General features: G+C 41.5%; 1 long non-coding RNA gene across 1 annotated transcript in view; it reads right to left on the reverse strand.

Annotated features, from left to right (window-relative positions):
- The window catches only part of LOC148757598 (uncharacterized), a 236545-nt gene that overhangs the window by 80911 nt on the left and 132570 nt on the right, over positions 1 to 23064 (reverse strand). The gene's annotated exons all lie outside the window — the stretch shown is intronic.

Consider the following 23064-nt stretch of genomic DNA (forward strand, 5'->3'; position numbering starts at 1 on the left):
CCAAAATCCCCCCCAAATCTCTAGCTACTCTCACTAGATTACATTCTCCTTGAAGGCAGGGAAGGTGCCAACATATGGACCAGAGCTCTTAATGATTCAAATACAGTGTGCAAGCAATTTGCAATCCCAGATCAGCCCTATGACATCACATTTTAACCCCCATTATACAGATTTGGAAACTGAGGCTTGGAAAGGATTCGGGTAATTTACTCAAGTTATATATAGCTGATCAAGGGCAAATTTGGGATTTGACAATGGCTTAGAGAAAAATGCATGTCTTGGAACTGTGCTTTAGCTATGGCTGTTTTGGAGCAAGCAGCGTGTACCCTTAGCCCTCAAGAAAATGAAAACTGAAATTCAGTTTCTATGCATATTGAGGTCCTCTTGAAGAAAATCACTCATCCATTTCTCTCTGAAGCAGCTCCCAGAGATAGCCAGTGTTGGGTGAGGGAGGTCTCGCAAAAATGGGCATTGCCCACTGGGCTACATTCCCACACCCACAGAAGGATGAAAAACCCCAAGGGGCCAAAAGAGAACTGAACAGTTTTACTGATAAATTAAAGGTTTGGGAGGCAACAAGAGGAACCGATCAGCTGCAACTTCAGAGAAAGCCACACTGAACATTTCCAAGCCTCCACTTCAATTATGGAGGGAGAAGCTGCGGTCTGGGAAGTGGTTCCAATGGGTGTGCGCCCAGCATTAAATATGCCCTCTTGTACTCAGCAGGGATTGAGGCCTTTTAGGGAGGGGCTGGATAGCAGCAGAGGCAGGAGAGAAAAAGAGCAGAGAGCAAAAGAGGGAGAAAGGGACGGAGACGGAGAAGAAGAGAAAGAGGGAGAGAGAGAGGGAGAGATCTGTTAGAGAGAAGTCTTACCTTGTTCATCAAATTGTAGAGCATAAGAATGGGATTTTAGAGACTGATTATTGTAAAGTGAAGACCAGAGTTGGTGAGTAACTGGCCTAAGCTCCTTAGCTTGGCAATAAAGGCTAGCAATGGCCGAATGAATAAATGAGTAAGAAATATTGATGAAGCACCTTTTATCATATACATATTTTATGTATAATATAATACATATAATCATCACAGTCCGTATTAGCTTTTCCATATTTTATAGAAAATAGAGACTGAAGTTCAGAAAGTTTAAACTAGATGACTCATAAATGGCAGAGCAATTGCCATCTTTTCCTAGGTGCTATGAACCGTTGAGGAGCTGCTAAGATGTATTTTCCTCCAGGAAGTCCTCCTTGTTGCCTCAAGTCAAGCTTAAGTGCTACCACCTCTGAGTTTCTACCCAGTCCTAGTACCACTACTTGTAGTCTAAGGGCCCATTTACATCCCTCTTTCCTCAACTGGACCTTCAGTGCCCTAAGCCTGGCACCGTGCCAGTCCTGTTGCCAGACCCGGGCAGAGTTCCCATCCAGTATTAAAGTGAGGTTTTGAACAAACTGACCCGGACCTTCCTTCTTACCCTCCCAGAGGACCATGGGTGCTACTTCGACTCCCCTTCTCACCCAGAACCTATACTCCAGGTTTTCATCTCCATCCTCTTCCTCTTCATCCTCCTTCCTCTCTAGTTCCCCATACAACTCTACTGCCAGCTCCAAGTCAAGAGGAAAATTATTCAGTACGTGACTTCACTACAAGGCAAAACTAATAGAAAAAAGTACCATTCGTTTTCCATCCCAGCAATGCTTCAATAACAGAAATAATTGTCGTTTACTGAGATGCGAATGATAATGGCAGTGTGGATATTAATAGCTGATCTTCACTGAGAATGTACTATGCCCCCGCTCTTTTGCAAGTATTTCCTCATGGAACTCTCACAAGAGTCAGGAAACATACAAAGTATCATCCTCCCTTCATGTTTTATAAATGAAGGAAGCAAGGCTCGTGGATGCTGAATCCTTAACCAAGAACACACAACAATAATTTGAATGTAGTTCTTTCTCATTTTGAAGTCAGTAAAGTTTCTCTTCTAGCAGCGGCTTTCCAACAACAACAGTAAATACAAGAGACAACGGAAACGGTCATATACTGAGCATCTCTTACGTGCCAGACATTGTCACACACTCCATGTATGCGAGTCATTTAATGAGTTCATGCCCTCAGGAATCAAGTTAGCTCCCCTTTATGATGGATATAAAAGGAACTTACGGAGCTAAATTAATTTAGAGAGGTTAAGGCAAGCAGGTGGACCTAATGACCGCTTGAGATTCATTCCAGGACTAACAGACAATATTTTAAAGATATATGAGGCCACATGGCAAACCAGCACGAAAAATACACAGGTCTTTAAGTGCCATTTTATCACATAGCGAAGGCAGGACTCCTTCATCTTTGCCTGAGGGCTGCCCTCATGGGGCTCCATGGTGAGGCAACTCAGGCACAAGGCCCCGCCTAATGGGGGGCCCTGCTCCCTGTGGCTGATGGGCCATGTCTCAACACAATCTCTTTCGATTCACGGTGGAATGGCAATTATTTAAAATTGGCTCAGGTCTGCACACTCTGCTGGATTCTCTTTTATCCAACTTTAAGTCAGTCCCTTGGGACAGCTTAAACGGCTCTATCTTTCTAATGACAAACTATTCATCAATAGCTCTGGAAATGAACCCAAGCTTTTGTTTAGCAACCAGTCTGTTTATTTGTTTTCCAAGTTCATGAGTTTATAAGTATGTTGCTCTTAATGGGCAGTGCATAAAAATGCCTCTTTTTATTTTCTTTTCATTTGCATTGTTGCCAATAACGGCTATTATCACGCTATTAGAACAGAGAAAGTACCGATTTTTCCTTCCAAGATGGGCTGCATTTGTGTATTTGCGTTCATACAGATTGGCCAATATGTTAAACTTTCTTTTTCATTTCTTTCTCTAATACAGATGGCTTTGTGTCAGCCATATAACTTTTCTCACCGATGCATGGAATTATATATATATTTGTGTTTATATGTTTGCATTATGTATATACACATATGTATACACATATATACATTCATATACATATATAAATACTCACATATATATGTATATACACAAACACACACCAAACACATTCATATACATATACACACAGAAAATCTGCTTTTTCAATCAAAATACAAAGTCGGTGGCAAAGATATAAAATGAGTTCTATTCCCCATCAAAATCTGAGGCATTGTTATGTAAATCTATGATACCATGGTCATATTTTAAACAAAAGGCTTGATGGACTGAGTCCATACATAGTCTATTCAAGCTTTCACAGTCAAGAAAAATCATTGTTAGGTTGTATCAGGAAGGCACAGCCATAAGGAGAAGAATGAAAGAAAGTCATTCTTTATCCAGATGTTTCCAAATGGCTACTTAATGTGTACACACAAGATAGTCAAATCTGGGAACAAATTTTTTTTCAAGATTTCCCAGATTCTTGAAGGTGGTGTGTGTAGAATGTGGTTCATCAGATTCTTTCATGGAAGGGGGAGAAGAGGAGTGCAACTTTGTTTTCTTTAGTATTTTAGGTGAGACAGGGCTCAGTGAGGTTCAATAGCCTTTGGGGAGAATCATCATGTCTTAGATCTTTTTAATAAATATTATTTGACATTGTCACCTATGAGGAACGTCGTGTTTTAAAATTCACATTTCTTCTGTGAAGTGTTATCTTCATTGTATTGTTGATCAAGCCGGGACAAAGATTGATTGTCGGCAATTTTGGAAAGGTCAGATTGACAAGAACACAGACGGGGAAGGAAGGCCCAGGGATTCAGTAGCCGAAGAATGTTAAGCTTAGTCTTGTGATTGATCTCAAGGCCTGGAGTGACAGACTATATTAGAGCAGTGGTTCTCAAATGGAGCAATTTTGACCCCCAAGGGACATCGGGCAATGTCTGGAGACATGTTTGGTTGTCATGCTGGAGGTGGGGGTGCTACTGGCATATAATCGGTAGAGGCCAAGGATGTTGCAAAACATTTTACAATAAAAAAGTATCTGGCCCCCAAAGTTAATAGTGCTGAGGTGGAGAAAACCTCCATCTTCCACGGAGGACTCCTGGTGCTCGGACATGTTTTATAGTCCCTGTCACTTTCATATATCAACATTCTAACTGAAATCTGCAAAACAAATGGTATAACATTAGCCTGTGTTTTAGGAAGAAGCATAAGGTCAGACCCTGACTCTGCTACCTACGACTTGTGCGTCTTTGGGGAGCGACTTACCCTCTTGATAACCCAGTCTCCTCATCTGCAAATCTGGGGAAATACGAGCCCAATCCCTATCAGCTTCTTGTAGGGATTAAATCGGATAATGCTTATGGAGAATTTAGTGAGACACCAGTGTGGAGTACATGGTCAACCACTTCGTTGTTTTTATTTTCATTGCTGTTATTACTACTCCATCTCCTATTTCCATTTTCTGGAAAGCACTTAGTTTTTAACACCATCTTTTCTTTTTTAAGTAAGATTTTATCTCAGGGTTAGGTGGACCTCCTTCCACTCATGTTTGATTAAAGACTGCATCAAAACCAGAATGAGGGGGGGGAAGGAGCTGTGGGCTATTCTTAATAGAAATGTTGTTCTATGTGCAATTCCACAAACTCTTTCAATATGGTATCCTTAGCGTCTTACTGACATATACAGGGCTCCTAGGAAGTTCCAGCTCTCCCTACATAGCAGAGCAGGCTCTCTACCTCTAGGACTCACCTAGTGTGTGGCATCAAAGCTTTGCCTTCATCCCAGAGCTGTTCTCACCCAGCAAAGGAGAGCATCAGACACCCCCAGGGAGCTCACTGCAAACATCTTGGGAGACTTAAAATCACTGTCATCATGTGTGACAGACTGGACTAGAGAGAAGAAAGGGGTGAGGATGGAAAAAAGGAAACAAAAAGCATGAGATTAGTATTACGGAACTCAGAGGGTTCAAGAAATGTGCCCAAGACCACACTACAAATACCTGGGGAAGCCAAAATTCAAACTCCAGAAATCACTTCCTCTCAAGTGCATTCCTATTCTTCTTCAGACTAAAAGGAACCCCCCGATTAGAGAAGCTATAAACAGGATCCTGTATCCAGGTACTTATAAGAAAGGCAGAGAGAGGCAATCATGTTATTGATAAAACACTGTAAAGAATGAAATGGAATGTGTTGTTTACTGCCTAGTGCAGAAAGTAGAGAAATAAGAAATATCCATCGAACTCTCCCACGTAGAAAATAAACTTTCTGTTGCAAGACAAGAGACAATTCTTGTGTTGAATGGCAAATCTCTTGGTTAGCTGCCTGTTTTCTACCTGTGGGTGGCTGGGCATTGATACCCCTGGGCAGGGGTGGCTCACAGACTTGTTTGCCAATTGGTAGATGCCACGCCAGCATTTGGGGCCTCATGAATGACTGGACAATTCCTTGGGCAAACTGTCATCCTCACCAGCGTACATCAATCCCTGAAAGGAAGAATTTAGTAACTATAGAATTCTGCAGCACAATGGAAAGTTATCAATGACATCTATGGAAATGGTGCCATCCGTCCATGCCATCAGCACTTCCGGTACCACCAGCACCACCAAAACCATTGTCCTTATCCTCCTCATCACCAACAACAGCACTACCACCATCATCCATTACCATCCTCATCACCATCATTCTCAACATTATCACCGTTATCATAATGCATCATCTTCCCCTTCATCACCATCACTACCATCAGCATCACTATCGCTATGCATCAGGGACTAGGTTCGCAGTAAACATTTCATTTAACACTCACATCATGAGGCACATAGATCTTATCAATTAACGTTCCCTTCTTTGTAGTTGAGAAAACTCAAATAGGTAAAATAGCTTCTCCAGGATCACATTTGGCAGGACATGCCCCCGTACAGAGCCTCTTGTTGACATTGAGCTCGTTCTTCTAGGACCGATGCAAAGGCTCTGTCCTTCATTAAGCCACCCCGAATCTTCACTCTTGGTGCATCTCTTAACAGCATATTCTAAGTTGCATTAAGCTTGTTGGTATATAGTTAATCAGACATTACATCTAAGCAAGAAATGAGAAGCCAGACTGTATACTGTTTCCCAGTGCATAGCTAGCACTTCATACATCAATACTTGCAATATTGGTGGCCTTGGGATAAGTTTTACAAGATTGTGACTCTTCTCCTGGATCCAAATTTTAAAAACTAAAACATACATTTCTCTGTCTAATAAGGCAATAAGTAAAACACTCTCCACTTGAAAAACACAAGGAGAAAAAAATGTGCTTAACTTCAAGGCTGACCAAGTTAGATGTTTTCTGAAAAACAAAAACAAAAAGCAACAACAAAACAAAAAGGAAAACAAAAAACTACTTTCCAGTAGAGATAGAACTTTTAAATAGCCTGGGTAGGGGCCTTGGGCCCACGGCCAGGCCACTCTGTCCTTCCTCACGACGAGCTATCAGTCCCTTGCAAGGTTAGAGCTTTCACCAGGCTGTGGTTAATTCACTTGTTTACCAGGCGGTGAGCAACTCAACAGACTTTTACTCGTTTTTCTCTGATTCCCTACCCTAGCTCAAAGCCTACCATAAAATGGGTGCTTTGTACATATTTTTAGATGAATGAATTTGTTGTCCTTTGTTTATATCAATTTTCCCAACTATAAAATGCAAGGAGGTATTCTAGAGACGCCCCAGGAACACTCTAGTTCTCACAAGATAATAGGTGTGGGAATCAGATGCTGTTAGGTCTGGTTCAGAGCAGTGATGGCTAATCACTTGTGGGTTTTGCTCCAACACAGTTTTAGGGAAGAGAAAGAAAAGGCTTCCTCAAGCTGGCAGAGCCATCTTTGGCATTACCTTTGCAAGTGTGATGCATAACTACTGGTTAAGAAAGAACCCAGGCAGCCAGTTAGCTCAGCTGGTTAGAGCGTGAGCTCTTAACAAGGTTGCCGGTTCGATCCCCACATGGGCCATTGAGCTGGACCCTCCACAACTAGGTTGAAACAACTACTAGACTTGGAGCTGATGGGTCCTGGAAAAACACACTTAAATAAATAAAAGTTTAAAAGAAAGGAAAGAAAGGAAGGAAGGAAGGAAGGAAGGAAGGAAGGAAGGAAGGAAGGAAGGAAGGAAAGAAAGAAAGAAAGAAAGAAAGAAAGAAAGAAAGAAAGAAAGAAAGAAAGAAAGAAAGAAAGAAAGAAAGAAAGAGAAAGCCAGAGTATGTTCCATTCTCCTTTTCCCTTTCCTTCAATTCTGATGTTACAGATCAAGGTTAACTACACTGAACATCACCCCAATCTCTCCACTCCACTGTATTACTGTAGTGAAAGAGGAGGAGGAAGAGGAGGGGGAAGAAGAGGAGGGGGAAGAAGGAAGAGGAGAAGATAAGCCTCCATGGGCATCAGCTCTGAGTTTGAGAGCAAGCAATACAAACCAGGCAGACACTGGAGCTGAAGACAGCCTTGCCCACTACCTGAGCCACAAACAAGGTGGAGAATTATCGGGCTCCGGAGTTAAGTCAGCTGACCAGTCAGCTATTCCCAGATGTGGGCTTCTCTAAAGCAGATCATCACCAAGAGGATAGGCTCGGCCAAAGGCAGGGAATAGGAGAGTGGTGGAGAAAGAAAATGTGCAGCATCTCAGAGGTTTCCAATAAGCATAGACTTGAAATAGCCCAGCACACATTTTCTCAACACTGGGTACCCTTAAAGGACATTTCAGAGGATCGTGTGGGACAATGAGGGCAACATCCTTTGGGGGCAATTTCTTTAATGATTCATGGCCCAAACCACAGGCCTGAAATGTCTCCCTTCTACATAGAGAAGCAAAGATAGATGGCTCTGGCAACGTACAGAAGACTCAGACACGCTGCTAGCATCTCCTTCCTGACTACTTCAGTATTTCTTACCTGGCCTCCCAACATCCATCCTTTTCTCCTTCCAATTCATTCGCTTCACACCAGGAAGAGAAATTCAAGACCGCCTATATTACTGTCCAGCAGAAACATCGCAGGGCCTTTACAGGGCTTTTAGCGTAAATAGCAGAACATCAATATTCTTCAGAGCATCGGCGTGACCTGGCCACCACCCATGTCCACTGTGCTCCGGGCAGGTCCCCTTGATCTCTGAGTTCCAGCCACATCAGCTTCTGTTTAGTTTCTCACACATTCCATGGGCCCCGAATCTTGACATAAACTCTTGACATAAATCTCATTTACCCTTTCCATCTCAAATCTGCCTTCACTTCTCCAGGGACGCCTGTGCAGAAGGACCAGCCTAGATCAAGGCTTTCTATCACACATTCTCAAAGCACCTGGTACTTTTCCTCATATCACTAAAATTCAGGTGAGTCAACATGTATATGTTTGTGCATCCCCCACATCTATCATATTGCCTGTAACATGGGAAGCACTTACAAATAGTTATTGAATGCAAGTTGTGGAATGATGGAATGCTATCTCAAAAGAAAAGAAATGGTAATTAGGGTCACAAGTGAGGCTAGTTGGAGAACTACCATGTTAATGGCCCAAATTAGTCAACTACGAAAGAAAGATCTGTACTTCCATGCATGTGTGCACGTGCATATATGTGTACACATGCACACACGTACAACTTTTTCATTCTGCCTTGGTGGTCTAATATAATATATCCAGAGACATTACGAAAATGTTGTTACTTCCAACTTGAATATGTAGGAAAGAGCCTTCCCTGTATTTGAAGTCAAGAGATGGATTTCAGATTCTGACGAGTTGTGTGACCTGTGTTTGTTATACCATCTCTCCGAGTTCCCTATTTCTCATTGATAAGTGATACCTTCATCATGCAATGATGTTAAGAAGTCCTATTGTGTGCAAAGTTGGCCTCGATATTTAGTGAAAATAGAAGGCAAGAGCTCCATCTCAGCTCTTGGGAACCTTCCAGTTTCATGGGGAATAGGCATACACATAACGTTTTACAGTAACAATGTAAGTGTCATCTTCAAAAGGTGGACGAAAGGTTTCAGGAGCAAGAGAAGGAAACAACTTTTGGGTCCTGCCTGGAGGAGTGAGGGGTGGCTCTACTGAGAAGGCTGCTTTGAGAATTAAGTTAAAGGATGATGTCACCCACCACATAAAGAACAGTAATGAGCACCAACCCTGGGGCCGGAAAGTACTTACTGGAAATTCTACTCTACCTCTGACTGAGAGCAGGGTTTCTACTTAACCCTCTAGGATCATTTTTCTCATCCACGAAATGCAAGGAATAACGTCTCCCTTGCCATTCTGGGGTGAAATTTAGAGCTACCGTATATATAAAGTACTTCTTACCAAAAGAGCCAACTCATAGTAGGTGCTCAATAAATAGTAGATGGATTTATCTCTTTTCCTACGCTGCATCTCAGTGATTGGCAAGCCAGGGGACATTCTTTTCGTGAATCCATGACATTTTTATGGGGAGTGGTTTGCATAACTAAACTGAGGGGCAAAGTAAGGTAGCTGGATGTTGTCTTTTGATCTGTTTTCCCCAAGGCGGTCTGTACAGGCTCCCTCAATATCAGTTTCCTTGTAATAGTAGGAAATTACAGAATGCCAATGGGCTTTTGCAGGGGAAAGCAGCCTCTGACAGCAATGTTGAACCTGGGAGACATTAGATGCCTGCAGATTCCTGCTGGGTCTCACACCAGAATGTAGAAGAGGCAGCTCACCAGCCTCATTTTTTACCCTCAAGAGCTTGAATGGACTGACTTGACCCTTGGGGGAAAACAGAGGAGGGCTGAATGATGGGGAGAATATAAGGTGTTTTCAGGCAGAGAAGACAAAATCAAGCAGAGATGACGAGTGTGAATATCAAAGATCAAAGTAAAATTGTAAATCTCTAGGCTCAGATTTCTGACTGATCTTACAAGGTGCTCATTGGGCTCTCGACACTTCTATCTTAAGAACAATCAAGCCTCAACTATCTATCTACTTTCACTCATCATTCAAGACTCATCTCAGACGTCTCCTGCATAAAGCACTTCCTCTAATCCCTCAGGTCAGATTAGGCCGTTTCTACCCCTGTGAATCCACTAATTATTTTGTGTCACTTGTAGCCATCATGTTGAAGGAAGAGGGCTCATGAGGACATCTCTGTCTTTGTCTGTTATGGTCTCTCCAAACCAGTGCAGCCTCTTTCCCTGACGCTATACAAATATGGCAAGCACCTGGACTTTTCTTGTTGGTTTAAGCTCATGCAAACAGTTCCCAGGTTAAAAACTGGGCAGATACATGCAAAAAAGAAAGAAAAAAGAAACGAAAACACTTTCTTACACTATATACAGAATAAACGCTAAATGGATTAAAGACTTAAATATAAGACCCCAAACCATAAAACTCCTAGAAGAAAACATAGGCAGTAAACTCTCTTACATTGCTGTTAGTAATATTTTGTTCTGATATATTTCCTCAGGCAAGGGAAACAAAAGAAAAAATAAACAAATGGGATTACATCGAACTAAAAAGGTTTTGCACAGCAAAGGAGACCATCAACAAAACAAAAAGACTTCCTACTGAATGGGAGAAAGATATTTACCAATGATACATCCAATAAGGGGTTACTGTCCCAAATTTATAAAGAACTCACACAACTAGACACCAAAACGAACCTAACAATCCAATTTAAAAAATAGGCAGAGGACCTGAATAGACATTTCTCCAAAGAGGACATACAGATGGCCAATAGACACATGAAAAGATGCTCAACGTCACTAATCATCAGAGAAATGCAAATCAAAACCACAATGAGATAACCTCTCACCCCTGTCAGAATGCCTGTCATCAATAAATCAACAAAAAAACAAATGCTGGCGAGGATGTGGAGAAAAGGGAACCCTTGCGCACTGTTGGTGGGATTGCCAGTTGGTGCAGCCACTATGGAAAACAGTCTGAAGTTTCCTCAGTAAATTAACACTAGAACTAATTTATGACCCAACAATCCCACTTCTGGGTATTTATCTGAAAAAATTCAAAACACTAATTCAAAAAGATATATGTAGTCCTATGTTCATTGCAGCATTATTTACAATAGCCAAGACATGGAAAAAAACCTAAGTATTCATCAATAGAGGATTGGATAAAGAAGAGGTGGTACATATATACAATGGAATTTTACTCGGCCATAAAGAAGAATGAAATCTTACCATTTGCCATAATATGGATGGACTTTTAGGGTATTATGCTAAGTGAAATCAGTTAAACAGAGAAAGACAAATACCATATGATCTCATTTATATGTTGACTCTCAAGAACAAAATAAACAAAACAGAAATAGACTCATAGATACAGAAAACAAACGGATGGTTGCTGGATGTGAAGGGTGTTGGGGGGCTGGGTAGAAAAGGTGAAGGGATTAAAAAGTACAAATTGGTTGATATGAAATAGTCAAGAAGATGGAAAGTACAGCAGGAAATATAGTCAATAATATGGTAATAAGTATGTATAGTGCCAGGTGGGTACTAGACTAATCGGGGGGATCACTTCGTAAATTACATAAATGTTTAACCGCTATGCTGTACATCTGAAAGTAATATATAATAATACTGTATGTCCACTGTAATTTAAAAATAAAAAAATATATTAAATAAAAAAGGAAAAAAAAAGGAAAATTCAAGCCACCCACAGACTGAGGAAGGATATTGTAATATACAAGGTTTCCTATCCAGAAAATTTTAAACTCCACAAATTAATTAAAAAAAAAAATTTCCTCATTAGAAAAATGGTAGAGAATTTTTAGAACAGGATTCAGAATAACCAATACACTTGTGAAAATATGTTCAACCTCATTAGTAATTACAGAAATGCCGATTTGAACCCAGTAGGATAGTATTTCACAGTTTCATCACAACAGGACATCTCACATACAGCTGGTGAGTGTGTAAATGGTACCATCACATTATAGAACAGTTTGAAAACATCTATTAAAGTTGAAAATATGGATAAAAAAAGAGTTCCTAAGTTATTTAATTCATACACACAAAATAAATTATATATATGTATATGTATTCAATATAGAAAGTTTTATATATATATTATATTACTTTAGGGTGTATTATATATATATATATAACTTTAGCATGTATAATATCTAGTCCCACGGAATAATCAAAACTTAATAGTGTTTTTTAAAATAATTTTTTAATTTTCAATTACAGTTGACATAGAATATTATATTAGTTTCTGGTATACAACATAGTGATTAGACATTTCTATACGTGTGAAGTGATCATCCCAATAAATCTAGTACACTTCTGACACCACATATAGTTATTACAATATTACTGACTATATTCCCTATGCTATACTTCACATCCCCACAACTATTTCGTAACTACCAATTTGTGCTGCTTAAACCCTTTCCTCCAGCCCCCCTCCTATCTGGCAACCATCAAAACATTCTGTGTAGCTATGAGTTTGGTATCTGTTTTGTTTGTTTGTTTATTTCATTTTTTAGATTCCACATATAATTAAAATCATATGGCATTTGTCTTTCTTTGTATGACTTATTTCATTCAGCATAACACTTTCTAGGTTCATCCATGTTGTTGGAGACAGCAAGGTTTCATTCTTTTTTTATGACTGAGTAATGTTCTATGTACACATGCACCACTCATCTGTTCTTTATCCAGTCATCTATTGATGGACACTTAGGTTGCTTCCATATTTTGGCTATTGTAAGTAATGCTGCAGTGAACACATGGATGCATATGTCTTTTCAAATTAGTGTTTTGGGTTTCTTTGGAAGTGGAATTACTGGGTCCTTCTCTGTCTCTTGTTATAACCTTGGTTTTAAAGTTTATTTTGTCTGGTATAAGTATTGGTACCCCAGATTTTTTTTTTCTTTGCATTTTTATAAAATATATTTTTCCATCCTTTTACTCTCATTCTGTGTGTCTCTTGATCTGAAGTGAGTCTCTTGTACAGCATATGTAATGGTCCTGTTTTCTTATCCATTCAGCCACCCTATGTCTTTTGACTAGAGCATTTAGTCCATTTACATTGAAAGTAATTTACACTGAAAATAATTTACATTGAAAGTTGATAGATATGTAGTTATTGCCATTTTATTATTCATATTTTTTATCCTGTTTTTCTTCTTCTTAAAGAAGTCCCTTTAACATCTCGTGTAATACTGGTTTGGTGGTGATGAATTCCTTTACCTTTTTTCATGTCTGAAAAGCTCTTTATCTGTCCTTTGATTCTGAATGATAGCTTTGCTGGATAGAGTAATCTTGGTTGTAGGTCCTTACTTTTTCATCGCTTTGAATATTTTATGCCAATCCCTTCTGATCTGCAAAGTTTCTGTTGAGAAATCAGCTGACAGTCCTATGGGAGCTCCCTTGTAAGTAACTAACTGCTTTTCTCTTGCTGCTTTTAAGATTCTTTCTTTGTCTTTAACTTTCAGCATTTTAATTATGATGTATCTTGGTGTGGGCCTCATTAGGTTCATCTTGTTTGGGACTCTATGTGCTTCCTGGGCTTGAATGTCTATTTCCTTCACCAGCCTAGGAAAGTTTTCCATCATTATGTCTTCAAATATGTTTTCAATTCCTTGCTCTCTCTTCTTCTTTTTGTGGTACCCCTATGATGTGAATGTTGATATGCTTGATGTAGTCCCAGAAGTCCCTTAAACTATCTGCAATTTTTTCTTTTTTTTTTTTTTTTTGGCTTTTCTGTTTGGGGGTTTTCTGCTACATTTTTCTTTCAAATCATTGACTCGATCCTCTGCTTCATGTAATCTGTTGATTCCCTCTAATGTACTGTTTATTTCAGTATTTTTCATTTATGAATGGTCCTATTTTATGTTTTCTATCTCTGTTTTTATGTTTCCTATCTCTTTGTTGAAGTTCTCACTGAGATCATTGAGCATCCTTATAGCCAGTTTTTTGAACTCTGTATCTGGTAGATTGTTTGTCTCCATTTTGCTTAGATCTTTTTCTGGAGCTTTGTTCTGTTCTTTTATTTGGAACATACTTCTTTGTCTTCCCATTTTGGCTGTCTCCCTGTGTTTGTCTGTATGTATTAGGTGGAGCTACTATGTCTCGGTCTTAGTGGAGTGGCCTTATGTAGTAGATGTCCTTTGGGGCCCATTGTCACAGTCTCCCTGGTCACCTGAGGTGGGTGTTCCAGTTGTGGCCCTTGTGTGGGTTGTGTGTGCCCTCCTGTTGTAGTTGAGCTTTGGTTGCTGTTTGCCCATCAATGGAAGGGATTGACCCTCAGGATAATTGGTTGTAAGGACTGATCATAAATACAGTGGAGTTGCTATTGTGCAGCAGCTGACTCTATGGAGCAGGATTCGCTTTAGCAGGGCTGTGGCGCCTGCCCAGTCTGCCCTTTGGGTTATCATTTGTGGAGTGGTTGGGTGGTGCTCTGGTGTGGTCTGAAGTTGGTCACTGGGTGTGTTGATTCTGGGGCCTCTTAAGAGTGGCCCTGTTATAGGCCAAGCACAGCTGCTGCCGGTGCACTGCCTGGGGCCACTTGGTATGAGCTACAAAGTGATCTTCAAGTGGTTACCAGTTGTGCTGGGCTTGGAGACTAAGCTGAGAACTGATGCTGGTTGCCACTAGTGCCGGGATTGGGTCTGCTCAGCAAGAGATGTGGGGCACACCATGACCAGATGCTGGTTGTTTGGGGTTTGTGAATCTTTGAGAAATTTTAGAAAAGTCTGCAGCATAAGCCAAGACAGGTCGCTTGTATGAAAAAGCCACTAGAAGTGTCTTGGGTGGACCCACAATTTGGGTGGGGTGAGGTCTCAGGGAATCACCAGGTCAAGCCAAAAGGTGTTAGCTAGGTTGGTGCAGACTCAGATATGGTGCTTGCCTGTGCATGCAGGCTGGGTGGGGCTAGGGCTCAAAAAGCAAACAATGGCCTCTACCAGCACTTTTGTCATGAAGAAAGCTGCCCCTCTGCGCTTGCCCTTAAGCCAGACAATTCAGTTCTTCCTTATGTGTCCCTGGCATCTTTTGTGCTGCTTCTCTAGTGCTTGATCTCTGTGTGAGTCTATCAGTGAGCAAGTCCATATGTGGACCCTTTAAGAGGAATGCCTGGGACTCCAGCCACCCTCTGTCTCACCCAGTCACAATCCCCCTCATTTACACAGCCAGAAGGCATGGGGAACCCTGGGTTGTGGAGTCTGGTGTGGGACTTGGACTCCTCACTCCTCAGAGGGGACCTCTGCAGCTGAGACATCCCTCTTGATTTTTAACTGCCACATGTGTGTATGGGACCTGCCCGTTCTACATCTCTGCCTCTCCCACCAGTCTCCATGTGGCTTCTTCTGTATGTCCTTAGTTATAGGACTTCTGTTCAGCTAGACTTCAGTTGATTCTCAATGATGGTTGTTCTGTAGTTCAGTTGTAATTTTGCTGTGGTTGTGATAGGAAGCAAGCACAGCATTTACCTACTCTGCCATCTTCATCAGAACAAAACAAAACAAAACAAAACAAACAAACAAAAAAACTTAATGGTCTTTTAAGGTTGGGATTTCTCCCCCTCCGCCACTGGACCCCAGTGCAGACATGCAGGTTGAGTGCTGGTAGCCAGTCTCTTCTCTCTCTTCTTCCCAGAGCTTGGACTCCTTCTCTGTTGATATGCCCACTGTGGTTCCTGAGCCTCATCATGGTGGGATGACGGGAAGAGGCACAGCAAAGTTGTTATCTGATTGGTGGTCTTGTATTGGTGTTGCACGCATGATTTTCCTATTTAAAACAACCTTTCTCCAGAAGCACGTTTTGGATTCTTCAAAGACCTCCCCTCCCCCAGTCTCCTTTGGTGGGGCTCTCTCACCTACTTTCCCCTGCCAGAGGGAAGTGCATCTCTGCTTTGGCTGGGCATTGACTCTGCTGGGTTCTGTTTAATCCTCCAAGCAGCCCTATTTGGAAGCGACTTAAGAAGATCTCATGTCAGATCTCTTTCCCTCTTGTTTTTGTGAAGAGAGGGAGCAGGGAAGCTGTTCTAGATCATGGTAAACACTCATATAGCATTTGTAGGGTCAACTCTAGGACCACAGGCCACTCAACACATAGTTCTTACTTTGTTCTACTATTGAAACAGCTAACAAGCATTTCTTTACTATTATTGTTGCTATTGTTTCTAAGGCAGGTGTTAGACACTAGGAGGCAATGCCACCAAAATGTCAAGACATGCTACATTAAATTTTCAGAGTAGTTCTCCCAAAGCCCCTTGTGGAGACCTGAACGAAGGCAATACTCTTTTCCCCTTTTCAAGGAGGGGAGCTGGGGAGACTCACAGTGCACTAAAAGCTCTCACCAAGCTGCTCCCTTTAATTTCCCATCACTTTTGGTGTAAATGAATCGTTTAATAATAATATCATCTCAATTTTCCAACTCTATAATGTCTCTCGTTTTGAGAACTCAGCCAAAGTTTCCATTTTGACATTTCATTTTTACCACGATTGTTGATTACTAGGAATTGCTCCACACCAATGGGGACCTATTATTGTAAGGAATCGCAGCATATGAATTTGCACTATGTAAACTGCTTCTTTATTTCCCAAACTGGAGAATACAAGATTTAATACCTTTGGAGGATAATCATACTGAAAGAAAAAAAACTCAGGAGAGTGTGTTGACAATGAATAAAACTATACAAGGGGTTTGAGAAACACTCCTAGAAATGCGTTAAATACATATTACAAAGCATTCTAATTGTCCAAGGACACGGTAGTCAAGCGTGTTCCGTACAAACAAAGTGAGATAGACATTTGGCTGATGGACCAGACATACTCTTTAATCCTCTTAATAAGCATGCAGAAGCAACAAAGAAACACACATTTAAAAGCATTTCAGTAACATTTTATGGAAAAAAAATTGCAAATGGAAAGTAAGTATGAGTTAAGTACCTGGAATGGGAAAATATCACTGATATCACCTCTATTTATTTTCTGTCTTAAACATGAGCTTTCACACGTAAAACACTACTAAGTAACCATTAGCATATTCTTCAAGCATGAACCATGGTGGGTTTCAGAGACGTAGCGTTCATTCTGGAGAACAGAATTTTGGCCTTCTCTGTGTTTCTGACTAACTTGGGCACTGTTAACTCTATATCCCCAGTGTCTGGCGGAAATATACTTCATAAAAAGTTGTTGAAGAAATGGATAAATTAAAGAATGGATGAGTGAAAGGATCTCTATGCTGGGCACAGAGTGATGCATACACAGAGACCCTGAACTCAAGAAGCTCAAACATACAGGGAGAAAGAAGCAAATGTGCTTAAGTGATGCAAAGGCAAGGCAGACAGAGGTGAGGCCTCCAGGCAAGGAGCTTGCAAGCTCGGAAAGCCTTCTCACTTCCCTTGGAGTTGGTTCTCAGGACTCCAGCCTGGCCCTTAACCTGAAGCTTTAGTGCAGAAGGAGCAGTGCAGATGATTCTGACCGTAGCTGCCCAAGAATTGAACTGAAACCTTCCTATAAAGGGCTAGCTTGAGAATGTGGATGGGGTGATGGAAGAGTGGTCTGCACTCCAGCTGTCAGCACACCGAGGGGGAGAAATACAGACAGTGGGGCAAACACTCCAAGATCAGGACAGATGACAATTCATCATCCACACATTCAGTCGACAAACATTAATTGAGCATTTACTATATACCAAATTCGGTTCTCTACTCTAAGATACAGAGTGAAGAAAAGCAGACAGTCTTTGTACCTACGGAGCTTTGGTCCAGTGAAGATATGCACTAAAAAGTAAGTACAAAAATAAATGTAAAATTTCAATTGAGATACATGACCCAAAACAAAACTTTACAGTGTTAAAAGTACGTCTAATTGGGTGGCTTTGAATTAGCCTGAGAGGACAGGCAGTGTGGAGGGAGGTACACTTTCTAACTCCAAAGTCTGGACTATTTTTAAGGCACAATTTAACAAAATGCATACAGTTTGTTACATAGCCTCCATTTTTTTTCCTTGTATGTCCTCCCATCCCCATTGATATATCTGTCTTCTGGTTCTGAGTAAACATGTTTTTTATGATTTATGCCAAATGTTGTGATGGTTTATCTCATTTCAGAAACACCATCAAATAGGGATTAGAGAGGACGGAGGAATCAGACAGGGCTCAATTTCGATCTTAATGCCTGTACGCCTTTGAAGACATTGCTACAACTCTCTCATTTCCTTATTTAGAATCACTTTTTTATAAAGTAATTTTATTGTGTGAGTCACATAAGAGCAACTTCAAGTAGAATTTGAAAAGCAGACAGGGAATACACAATCTCTTGAATGTCTTCATTTTTGCCCTTACCTCTCTGCTTTCCATCTTTGTAGGCATGGGCTACACTTGTATATACAACTGGAGTATAATTTCAAGGTATTTGGCACTCTGAATTCTATATCCAAAGTTTCTATATGATTTGCCCAATTAATGTGGACCTTAGTCAATGTGACGTTTGAAACTTTCTGAAATTCACCTGTTTGGTAGAGGAGAAAAAAATTCCAGCATCTCAATGTGTGTCCCCGGAATGTTGAGACAGTGAGTGACCTGGGACATGTCCCTGGAAAGTCATGACCGTGATCTGGCCTCTGCCTTGATCTTGAGGGGTGCCGAGGGGAGCTCAGTGGCGGGATCTCTGGAGCAGGTCTCAGTTCTACAGGAAGGTCACAGATAGAGATAAGGAGGACAAAACTTGCGACAGTTATTCCCCTGCTCTCTCAACAGGGGGACTTCCCTTTTATAAGGAAGCGAGACGGGAGAACAAGCAAAGAGACGGGGACAGAGAAAGAGAGAGATAGCAGATTGACATTACAATGCTGCTGGAATATGGGAAGGAAAACAGCTTCAGGGCTGGGGGGCCACGCGTGAACATCAACAGCAATATCCCAGGATCCCATGGCTGGCCTCACCCCCTGGGATAACTGGGGCCTCATACCATTATTTCAGGTCTTTCTCCAGTTAAGAATTGCTTTAGTCATTGAAAATTAATCTCGTATTTATATTTTGGGTTTAACAATAACACAACTAATAGATTTGTTTACTAGTATGGCATATGAAAATTAGAAATTAGAGTTCAAATTAAACTTTACCTTTGAAAAATAGCAACGATTCCCTATTTCAAAAGTAATAGATTATTAGTAGTAACAACAGGAAGTGAAAGAAACATTAATAGAAAAATGAATTACACATATACTTACGTACACTTATACATGAAATTTGCAAATATGCAATATTTATCATTGTGTATTGGGGTACAGACGATTTTACTTCTCTGTTTGTATACTTTTGATATGGTTATTGTATATGATATGCTTTTATTTGAAAACTTGGGAGATGTCATATATATAGTTTATTTGTTTTTTTTCCATTTGACATTATATTGTGAGCATTTTCCTCTGACATTAAATATTCTTGGAGTATAATATCTTTAAGTGATGAATTTGGAGATGTGATTCTTTATTGAAGCATTTGCTGAATTTCCCCCTGTTGTCAGGGAGTTAGGTTATTACCAACAGATCTCTATTACAAGCAACACCATGTTGAACAGTCTTATACATGTGACTCTTCCTGCAATTCGTTCTTTGGATAAATTCCAAACAGTTAGATTAGTCAATCAAAAAATATGGGCACTGTAAGGCTCTTGTGCTTGATGCTAAATTGTTATTTGCAAAAACTTGTATTTCCACCAGGAACATGTGAATATCGTCTCCTGGGATCCTTGCCCACCCTGGATGTGTGTGTAATCATTCCCAATTTGATCCTTAAAGTAACATCACTTATCAGTGGGTAATTCTCATTGTTCTGATGTAGTTTTACCACTTGAGCTTTTGTTTTCCTCTTGTGAATTTTCTGTTAACACCCCATGCTCCTTGACGAAACATCTTCCTGTCCTTTCTTGATCTACCTATTTCATTTCTCTTCTACCTGCTTTGAAAAGGATTGTAAGTAACTTCCAGCAGAAGACCAAGATGCTGTTGGAACACTAACATCAGGCCGAACAAAGCTTTATACATGTGAGAGGAGTGTGGTCGTTCACTAAACCCTTTTACCTGCATCCTCCCATGTGGGCTGCACAGGATGTCTGGGTATTTACCATTCTCCTTATACAGATGTGGAAACAGAGGGCCCTAGGGGGGAGGAGTTGGTGCTGGCGCAGACAGCTGCCTGCTCTCAGCAGCAGGATTGCCCCTGCAGTCTGCTTTATCTCAAACCCGCACTGTCATCTGGCTCAGCCCGTTTATTCAATAGTGATTGAGGGCCTGCTCTCTGCCAGGTACTGCTCCTGACATTGGGGAGGTAGCAGGAAACAAAAGAGACAAAGTCCTGCCTTCAATGTGAGCGTGGACGAGAGACAAGTCACCTGCAAAGAGGTGTGCTGTGTTGCGTGGATGAGACTCAGGAAGAAAAATAAAGGCAGGTAGGGTGATAGAGAGTGAGGCGTTCACAGTGGGGAATGCAGGCATTATGGCTAATTACGTGATCTTATCTGTCCCGCTGGTATGTGTAAAATTGTCAAACGGTAAGATTCTCCTGCGCAACCAGACTAGGGCTCTTTAAATAAAGACAGGGAGAGAATGAGGAGCCTGCAGACCACTGCCCCATATCGCTGCTCCCGTGGTGTCATGCAGCCAGAATGTATTCAGAAGTCAAAAGTGAAATTGAGCAAATCCATCATCACACTGCCTTCAAGGTTACCTCCAGGGGAGCTGATGCACCCCCTGTGGGAGTGGAGTACGGGCGAGTTGGATGCATGATGAAGGGGACAGAAATTCTGGAGGAGTCGTAAAATGGCAGCACCTGCTTTTACAGAAAACCCAAAGGGAACAGGCAGAGAAAGGAAAGGAGGTGGCAGAGGAGCCACTGCCTTCTCAGAGGGTTCAATGTTGCTTTTTGGATACAACCAATTATCTTTCCTGCTCTTTCATATGAAATGACAGGCCCTCCGCTAGCGTTTGCCTTGATAGCGTAACTCTGATTACAAACACAGCCAGGGGAACCCCAGGGCATGACTGCAAAGCTAAGGAGTCCCTATCGGACCAAAGAGTCAGCGCCACAAAAATCCCAATTCCTCGCATGAAACAGGAGAGTGAAAGCCAAGGGGTGAGAAAAGGTACGTGCATTCATGTCACATAGCTGTGACCGGAGTCCAGAGCGGTGTCTGGAGGCTGGGAGATCAAGTTCGGAGATGCTGATTGGTTTCATAATGACAGCTGAGCTGTGGAGGGCACTGAGGCTAATCTCCATGGCCAAAGACATGGGAACCCCAGGAGTCCTGAGCGGTTGTCTGACATTCACTTAGGATACCAGGTTGCCATCTGGCCCTCACTGTGCAGACCATCTGGGCAGATAGGGCCTTCACCAAACCTCTTTACGTCTGACCCACACAAAACAAAAGACTTTCTTTTAATTTGAAAAGAAGAAAAAAAAAAACTAGTTTCTTTTTTAATAGTTGTAAAAATATAATAGAATGGGACCTACCCTCTTAAACTTTTATGCATACAGTACAGTATTATTAACTGTAACCATCACGTTTTACAGCAGACCTCTAGAACTTTTCCATCTCACATGCCTGAAACTTTACATCCATTGAACAGCAACTCCCCACGTCCTTCCCTCCAGCCTCTGGTTTGATTCCACGTACATGTGGTATCTAAAGCAGTCAAGGTTATCAAAGCAAAAAGTAAATTAAAGTAGGGTTTGAAGCTTCCAGCTTTTAGTTTCCAAATCTTTTTTGCGTGCTCTGATATTTTAAGGAGCAACAAACATTAAGGGAGGCCATACTGCCTGTCAGAACACGGCAGAAATGTCCATTACTTGGGGAGGAGGGAAGAGCTTCAGTGACAGCAGCAAAAATAGTTAACAGCCCGACCATCATTATTAAACTGAAAGGTCTCTCGCAGCCTGTGCACATGGAGACACACACACACACACACACACACACACACACAGAGGGACACACAACCATCATAGAGTCAGAGCCCTAAGTGTGCACACTTCTTAACAAGCTAGAAACACTCAGTGGCACGTGGGCCATTAGAATCCCCCGGCCAGTCCTGTCCCACCCACTGGCATTGCTTTCACTGCTGCCCTAGCACCAGTAACTCTCAAAATTCGACCTAGTTAGGGCTCCTAAATTCAGCTCCGCCTTCTATATTCCATATTCACTAATTTTATTCATTTGGGTATCTAACTATCACGTCAGCCATTATATTGGGGATATAATGTCAAATAAGTCAGGAGAAAAACCTTGCCTGGGCGAAATTTTCACCTGGTTGAAAAGGCCGCTATTACTTCAGTCATTTCTAAATAAGATCTATTTTGCACTAGAGAAATATATGGTGCTGTGTGAATGGGGATAGGTACCAGGGGACCCAAGAAAGGATCTCTGAGTAAGTGATGTTATCCTAATGGTGCGGTGAGTGTGTGTGTGTGAGAGAGAGAGAGAGAGAGATTGAGAGAGAGAGCCTGAGCTTGAGTGCAGCCAGAACACAGCCCTATTTCCAATGTAAATTCCCGCCAGGGCCCTGCCTGGCTGTTTGCTTAGCAGGGGGCAGAACCCAGGCCCCTGCATCCAGGTGTCCCTGACCCCACTCTGATTCCTCCTCAACCGGGCTGGGAGTTCTCTCTAACCCAGACAGGAGCCTGTTGTCTCAATCTCACACTTAAAAACAGTTGGCTGCTCCCCCTAGATTGTTATCTACATCAAAGAGGAGGAAAAGCTGAAAATGGAGCCTGGGGGAGTGGGGGGTAAAAAGGGCGAATGTGGGTGTTGAAGGAACACAGATGGTCAGTGTGAAGTTTCACTCCAGGACCACTGTTTGTTTGTGAAAAGAGGGGGGGCAGCCCCCCCCCAGTCGTCATCAGTCTGGATCCAACTACACCCTCTGTCAACCAAGCTCGAATCTCCTTGCGTCTTCTATGCTTCTGCTCTCCACACTCCACTTTTAAAAAAAAACAGCAAGACATAAGAAACTATAATATTATGTACTGTTCTCAATGAGTGACATGCATTTTTTGTTTGAACCCTCCCAACAGTCTCACGATGGAGACAGTATCACTATACTTGCTTTGCATAAGAAGACAATCAGAATTAGGGAAGTGAGTTCCTTACCCAAGATCCCAAACCTTGTTGTGAATGTCAGAACCCAGATCCAACCCCAAGTCTAA

This window comes from Rhinolophus sinicus, chromosome 8, assembly GCF_057876585.1.
Source record: "Rhinolophus sinicus isolate RSI-liver-muscle chromosome 8, RSI-T2T, whole genome shotgun sequence".
NCBI classification, from domain to species: domain Eukaryota; kingdom Metazoa; phylum Chordata; class Mammalia; order Chiroptera; family Rhinolophidae; genus Rhinolophus; species Rhinolophus sinicus.